This window comes from Alosa alosa, chromosome 5, assembly GCF_017589495.1.
Source record: "Alosa alosa isolate M-15738 ecotype Scorff River chromosome 5, AALO_Geno_1.1, whole genome shotgun sequence".
NCBI lineage: Eukaryota > Metazoa > Chordata > Actinopteri > Clupeiformes > Clupeidae > Alosa > Alosa alosa.
The window spans coordinates 36,342,045-36,349,634 of NC_063193.1; the positions used below are offsets into that span (position 1 = coordinate 36,342,045).

General features: G+C 45.2%; 1 pseudogene; it reads left to right on the plus strand.

Annotated features, from left to right (window-relative positions):
- The first annotated feature begins 1,510 nt into the window (after window positions 1-1,510).
- The window catches only part of LOC125295203, a 12,662-nt pseudogene continuing 6,582 nt past the window's right edge, over window positions 1,511-7,590 (plus strand).

Below are 7,590 nucleotides of genomic sequence, written 5' to 3' on the forward strand. Positions count from 1 at the left end.
AGCGCACAATCATCCTAAATAGAAGTTATGGAAATTACTGCCTTTTGCCCTGGCATGGCCCCTGATAACACAAAGGCAAAGTACAGTAACGTCCACATAAGGGTCAAAGGTCAAGTTTTGAGCCCAAGATGTTTATGTACAGACTTATCTTCATTAAAACAGGTAATAGCCAGATTTCCTGTGTCCTACCTATAATATACATTTGGCTGGACAACAAAGAAACTTTAAAGTCATTTTTCTCAGTTTGACACGCTGGTGAGTTAAGGTCTTTTGCCTTTGCAGGATGGCACAGGTCACATGACCAACCATCTTTCTGTATGATATGAGCTGGAGATGCGTTCAATCAGTCCATTTGGTCGAGCAGATCTGAAAACAATGATTGAACCGGGATTCTTATGTGAATATTGTATATATTGCAGTATGTGTTTATATTAATATGTATAACGATTTTCACTTTTGTAGCTTGCTCTGTTATTTTTGTTTGTGATCTTTAAAACACCCTTAAAAAAGAACGGGATAGAACTTTCACACACCATCCACTGCAATCCAAAATAAAATAATCAGAATGTGAAACGCACAGTAAGTAGTGCTAATGATTAGCCAATGAGGAAGGCTGTAATGATGAAGGGATTCACACTATGGTATTTGCACTGCAGGTCAACGTTTTCTCTTATTTCAGCTTGATACTATGTGTGTGTGAGTGTGTGTGGATAAACTCTAGATAGCCCATCCTATCTGCTTAGTTAAAATATATATTTTATAAGACCTTTCCCATCTCATTCTAACTCAGTAGTAGCCCTACATTGCCTGATCGTAATTAACATGGTGCTTTAGTAGCCCTACATTGCCTGAGCGTAATTAACATGGTGCTTTTGTGTGTTTTTGTGACATGGAGTGCAGCACGTGTAATACAAGTCTATATTTTTGTCTTTCTTGTGGTTGTCATTTTCTTCATGTAAACCGGACCAACCTCTTCCTGAACAGTCCTATCGTGACTGAAGTTCATGGCTGCTATATAATGTCTGTCAGCCACCAGACGGCCCTGTTTGTCCGGCTTCACTGCTTTTCTTTCTTATCTTTTCTCTGCAACCTCGGGGGAAAGGTTCAGAATCTTCGCACAGCTTTGTCCGCATATTCATGTCATTATTATTGTGGGTTATAACAGTGCGGAATGAATAATGAAAATTTCACTAGAGAATGCGCGCGGGCATCGATCTCGCTTGCGCTTCCTGCGCGCGCACTCTACCATTTCAGCTAATTCCCCGCGTGCACATCTGGTAGACAGACAATAATATTATATGAAGAGACCTGTTTCAGACTACAACTTTCGGTGTAGTCCACTCCCCCTTGCAGTACACTTGATCTATTCGACTGGAGGCTTTTTGAGGAGTTCCTAGCCGGACAGATGGGAGTCTCCGGACAGCAGTCTCCGCCCCCTGCCATGGGCGGAAGATTGTGATTGCACGAGCGACTCCTAAGACTGGTTAGAAGAACGCCTTACTCTAACAGTTTACTCCGCACTGGCTGGGCTGATATTTCCTCCAACATAACGGTGGAAAGGGGCTCTGCAGAGAAATTGATTTATTGGTCCAAACGTCAGTCAGACTTAGACCCGTTTAATCAACAGCAGAGCAAAGCAATGGCATCTGTCAAGAGAAAGGTAGGCCTATTGTTTTTATTTGGACACATGGCATTAGATAGCGACGGAGGCTCAGCGATTGTTTCTTATCAATCACGCAGATAGACAGATAGATAGATACTTTATTGATCCCCAAAGCTAAATTTAAGGTCGGCCTATAACATCGTTAATTTTCTAAGACTTCTTGGACATCTTTCATGGGTAATTATGGAAATCGTGTGATTTTAACTGGCATGTTGTCTTTCTTAGGGAATCCTCGAGCGCTTGGAGGCGGGAGAAGTTATTATCGGTGATGGCGGCTACACCATGCAGCTCGAGCGCAGGGGTTACGTGAAGGCGGGACACTGGACACCGGAGGCCGCGGTTGAGCACCCTGAAGCAGGTGAACAACGCAGTGCCAGCCTGCGGAAGCTTGGGTCGTGTGCATGCTGCATTATGTCCCAGACCGCGGCCATCAACGACAGTTTTTGAGTTTATCCTTTTTTCTATAACTCACAAACCAAAAATTAACCGCATGTACACGTCTTTGACATTTTAATCACGCCGCCTTAAGGCCTAGGATAGGGGACTTCTCGTAGCCATTAGTGTTCTGTCGTTATAAGATCGGTCAACAGGTGCGTGAGTTGACGTGCGCGAATTCGGACTCTGCAAGACTAGTCTTATCAAAATATGTTCTGACTGGAATTAAAATAGCTGAAGAGATGTGGAATCTGCCTATAGCGAAGTGGATAAAATATCTTTCTGCTGTCTCATACTCATCCATTCTGCACTTGTATGACCCAAATACAATCTAAGTGTGACGAGGAGCAAAGGTCAACCATATATTAACCTGCTGCTTTGGCCCTTATGAGCCTGTCATGCATCAACCATATTAACCAGCTTAGATTGCTTATGCCACAGTCTGAACTGGCCTTATACTGAGTGGGCTATAATCATACACTAGTGTTAATGTGTTGTTTGTTTGTTTGTTTGTTTTGAAGTAAGGCAGCTTCACCGGGAGTTCCTGCGGGCAGGGGCTGACGTAATGCAGACGTACACCTTCTACTCTTCTGATGATAAGCTCGACCTGAGCGGGAACGCCCCCAACGTCACAGTGAGTGCAAAAATGCACTCTCAAAAATGAAACTAATCAAACCAGAAGTGATTAATTTTGGTAGTCTACACTGAAAAATGAAACTAATCAAACCAGAAGTGATTTATTTGGTAGCCTACACTGAAAGATCCCTTTTGTTCTTTTTGCTTACATAAATAAGACTACCTTATACAGCATCAGAAATCAAACAGAACTAGAAATGTAATGCCAGAGGAATTACAATAGTGGATGGAAAGCTGCTGGCTTAATGTTGGTGGGGAGATTTCTGAAGAAAAAAAACCCATTGAATCACTTAATCTTTGAGTTCATACAAACCCTTGTACCAAAAAACCTTGTGTGTCAGGCATTCTTGAGATATCACACTCAAAGGTGGGTTTGACCTTGACATTTGACTTCATCATTGAGTCCATACAAATGTTCACACACGCAAATTTTTGAAGCATGTGCGTCAAGCCGTTCTGAAGTTGTGATACAAGCACGAAAGCTGTCCTTTGGAAAATGTAGTTCAGAGAAAGCCTAATTGTATGCAATGCAAGACTACCTAAACGGGGCTTCCAGTTGGTGTTGATGACTGCTCATTCTGCACCCAGATAACAATTAGTCATTGAATCTATGTTAGAATCAACATTACTTTGTCAATGTTAAAATTATTGGATCAACGTTGCACTGCAACATTTATTCTACATCACTTTTGCACCCTTCATTAATATTGAAGCAATGTGAAATTCTAACTACAGATCAACGGGATTTCAATAGTATTTCAATTGATATTAAACCTCAGTAAACTGTTACATCCCGGTCTAGGGCTTGTGGGATATAACAAAAACGGGCAGACACAAAACTTAATAAAATGGTGTATTTATTAATACAAAAAATCAGTATGGAGACATGTCTAAACTAAGAAAAACACGGCCTACAAAGTAGGCCTCGGCGGCCCGGCGCTCACTCCTGGTCTCTCACCCCAGGCGCTCACTCCTGGTCTCTCACCCCAGAGAGTGAGAAAGATAACAATATCTAAACTAAGAAAAACAAGGCCTCGGCGGCCCTGCACTCACTCCTGGTCTCTCACCCCAGGGAGTGAGAGAGATGACGGCAAGTTGCACGGGCAAGGCCCGAGGCTGGCCCTAGTGGCAGCGATGTGCGGCAGCGACGGTGGCAACCAACGATCCCCACAGCTAGCAAGAGAGAGCAAGAAGAGAGCTCAGCCTACAATCAAGTAATTTTATGCCACAACCCACCACTCATATAAAATTAGTTAAAAACGAAGGCTAAATTTCAGCCAGTGATTGTTTGCCATAGAAGGCCATTTCCCTCATCAGGCCAGCTATCGCTAGGAAAGCTGGCTGGCAATTTGAGTGTGAAGTGCTTAGCTACTGCCTCCACTACACACAACTGCAAACCTAGAAACATTCCCCTCGGTCTAGCTAACGTGTATAACTTACCTACTGAATCCTCGGTTATCGCTAATCAAGTTATGAACTTACTCGGCGTAATACCAATATTATCAAACTAGCTAGAGTTAAACTTAACGTCCTCTCTAGACGTAGCATCTACGAGTAAACTTGCCAAGTTACAAGTTTGTTTTCTAACGCCAGTTTGCTTGCTTTACTTGATTAGCCGAAGTCATTTTAAAACAGACTTCACACACTCCATTCAATAAAAAACACAAATTAATCGTAATCTTACATTGGGTGTGGTAGGAAAACGCCTGTTTTAAATTAAGGCCGTTTGTTGGATCGAACCAGACAACAAGAACGTAAAACTTTCTTCAAGAGGATGCTTGAAAGCAGTGTGGTTGAAAGCGATGATTGTATGAAGTGGCCTGTAGGAATCAATGACGCAAAAGGAGAACGCTACTGCGCATGCACACAAGTTAATTCACGGGATGTGGTTTTAGGGGGCGCCAGATTGTATGCATTAGAAGCTGAGACAGTTGGATTCACAGGTGACACCTGTGCCAGTGTTCTGATTGGCCGGAACTTCTCCTGGGCTTAACGAAGCAGAGCTGGCTTTAGGCCATTATGACATCACAGCCATTCAAGTCTATGGGGAAAATTAGCTTTTTGACATTTTTAAAGTATAAACTTTTTTAAAAATCTGAAATAATAACTCTCTTGCCCCACTCCAGACCTTCAGAACGGTTATTTCAACATGTCTGTTAAGCGGTTAGAGTCGCATTCATTCTTGAAAAGGTAAAAAGAAAAGGTTATAATGAGATGAAGCCAGAAGATTTCAAGATGGTGGATTCCATCCACTATAATAATGACTCTTGTTTACTATTGTTCTGAGCGTTTGAGTCAAATCTAAATATTTGTGTAAAAGTGTCAGCAAATCAACGAGGCGGGCTGTGACCTCGCCCGTGAGGTAGCCAATGAGGGGGGAGCGCTGGTGTTGGCCGGTGTGTCCCAGACGCCCATCTACAGGGACCGCAGCAGTGAGGCTCAGGTCAAGGCCATCGTCAAGAAGCAACTGGGCGTGTTCCTCAGGAAGGATGTGGACTTCCTCATCGCTGAGGTACTGTGTGTGTGTGTGTGTGTGTGGAGGAACACTGTCTCTGTGTGTGTGTGTGTGTGTGTGTGGAGGTACACTGTCTCTGTGTGTGTGTGTGTGTGTGTGTGTGTCGAGTGTGGAGGGGTACGCTGTCTCTGTGTGTGTGTGTGTGTGTGCGAGTGTGGAGGGGTACGCTGTCTCTGTGTGTGTGTGTGTGTGTGTGAGTGTGTGTGTGTGTGAGTGTGGAGGGTCTGTATCTGTATGTGTAAGTAAGTGTGGATGTTGTGTGTGTATATAATATAGTAATAATGGTGTGTGTGTGTCTGTGTGTGTGTGTGTGTCTGTGTGTGTGTGGGCAGTACTTTGCAAACGTGGAGGAGGCGGTGTGTATAGTAATAATGGTGTGTGTGTGTGTGGTGTGGCGGCGTGCGTAAAAGTGTGTGTGTGAGCGTGGAGCAGTACTTTGCTTAACGTGGAAAGAAGCGGCAGGTATATAATATAGTAATAATGGTGTGTGTGTGTGTGTGTGTGTGTGTGCGTGCGTGTGCAGCGGGCAGTACTTTGTGAACGTGGGAGGAGTGTATATAATATAAGTAATAATGGTGTGTGTTGTGTGTGTGTGTGTGTGTGTGTGCGTCGTGGTGTGTGAAGGTGTGTGTGTGTGTGTGTGTGTGTGTGTGCGCGTGCGTGTGTGCGCGTGCGTGTGTGTGTGTGTGCGTGCGTGTGTGCGTGCGTGCGTGTGTGTGTCGCGTGTGTGTGGGCAGTACTTTGCGAACGTGGAGGAGGCGGTGTGTATATAATATAGTAATAATGGTGTGTGTGTGTGTGTGTGTGTGTGTGTGTGTGTGTGCGTGCGTGTGTGTGGGGGCAGTACTTTGCTGAACGTGGAGGAGGCGGTGTGTATATAATATAGTAATAATGGTGTGTGTGTGTGTGTGTGTGTGTGTGTGTGTGTGTGTGTGTGTGTGTGTGTGTGTGTGTATGCGTGCGTGCGTGTGTGCGTGTCGTGTGTGTGTGTGTGCGTGCGTGTGTGTGGGGCAGTACTTTGCGAGCGTGGAGGAGGCGGTGTGGGCCGTGGAGGTGCTGGTGACCAGTGGGAAGCCCGTGGCGTCCACTCTGTGCATCACCCCCACGGGGGACCACGCTGGAGTCAGCCCTGCAGAGTGCGCCGTCCGACTGGTCAAGGCAGGTGAGCTCTCCGACCGACCAGCCGCAGTGATGAGGTCACGGCAGGTGAGCTCTCCGACCGACCAGCCGCAGTGATCAGGTCACGACAGGTGAGGTCAGGTCAGGACAGGTGAGACAGGTCAGGACAGGTGAGCTCTCCGACCAGCCGCAGTGATGAGGTCAGGTCCACTTTGTCCATCGTAGCATGCCCCACCCCCAAGCGAGCACTCTGTGTGTGTGTGTGTGTGTGTGTGTGTGCACTCTCGGACTGCATAGAATCCATGTGCAGCAGTGTCCAACATGAGAGCGTTCCAGTCACCTCTCAGTCTTAAATGCTGTGTGTGGGTATGGGCAGGGGCTTAACTCTGTCTCTGTGTGTGTGTGTGTGTGTGTGTGGTCTTTTAAGTGCCATTATTTATTTTAAGTGTATTACTTTTTTGTCTATTATCCATTTAACATTTAACTTGGTCAATGCCAAAGCTCTCTCTCACCCACACACACACACACACACATACACCGTTATTGTCTAACCCCCAGCTCATACCCCCACACACACACACACACATACACACACACACACACACACACACACACACACACCGTTAACTCTGTGATGTCCAGGTGCCCAGATGGTGGGGGTGAACTGCCACGTGGACCCCACGCAGTGCCTGCAGACGGTGAAGCTGATGAAGGGGGGTCTGGACGCGGCCGGCCTCAAGGCGCACCTCATGATCCAGCCGCTCGGCTTCCACTGCCCAGACGCCGCCGCTGCGGGCTACATCGGCCTGCCCGAGTTCCCCTTCGGTACGAGCAACACGTCTTTGTGCTTGTGTTTATTTGTGTTTATTTATGTGTTTGTTTTCATATCCATGTTCATGTTTATTTTTACGCTTGCTTAGCAGACGCTTTTATCCAGAGTGACTTGCCACAGTAGCAGTAAATATCACATTAGCATTAAAATGTAGGACTTTAAAGTAAACAACTTAACTTAGCAACACATATACAAGTACTACTGCTAACTTAACTTAGGCAACACATATACTACTGCCAACTTAAATTAGCAACACATATATCAACACATATTCTACTGCTAACTTAGCTTTGCAACACATATACTACTGCTAACTTAACTTAGACAACACATATATCAACACATATTCTACTGCTAACTTAGCTTTGCAACACATATACTACTGCTAAC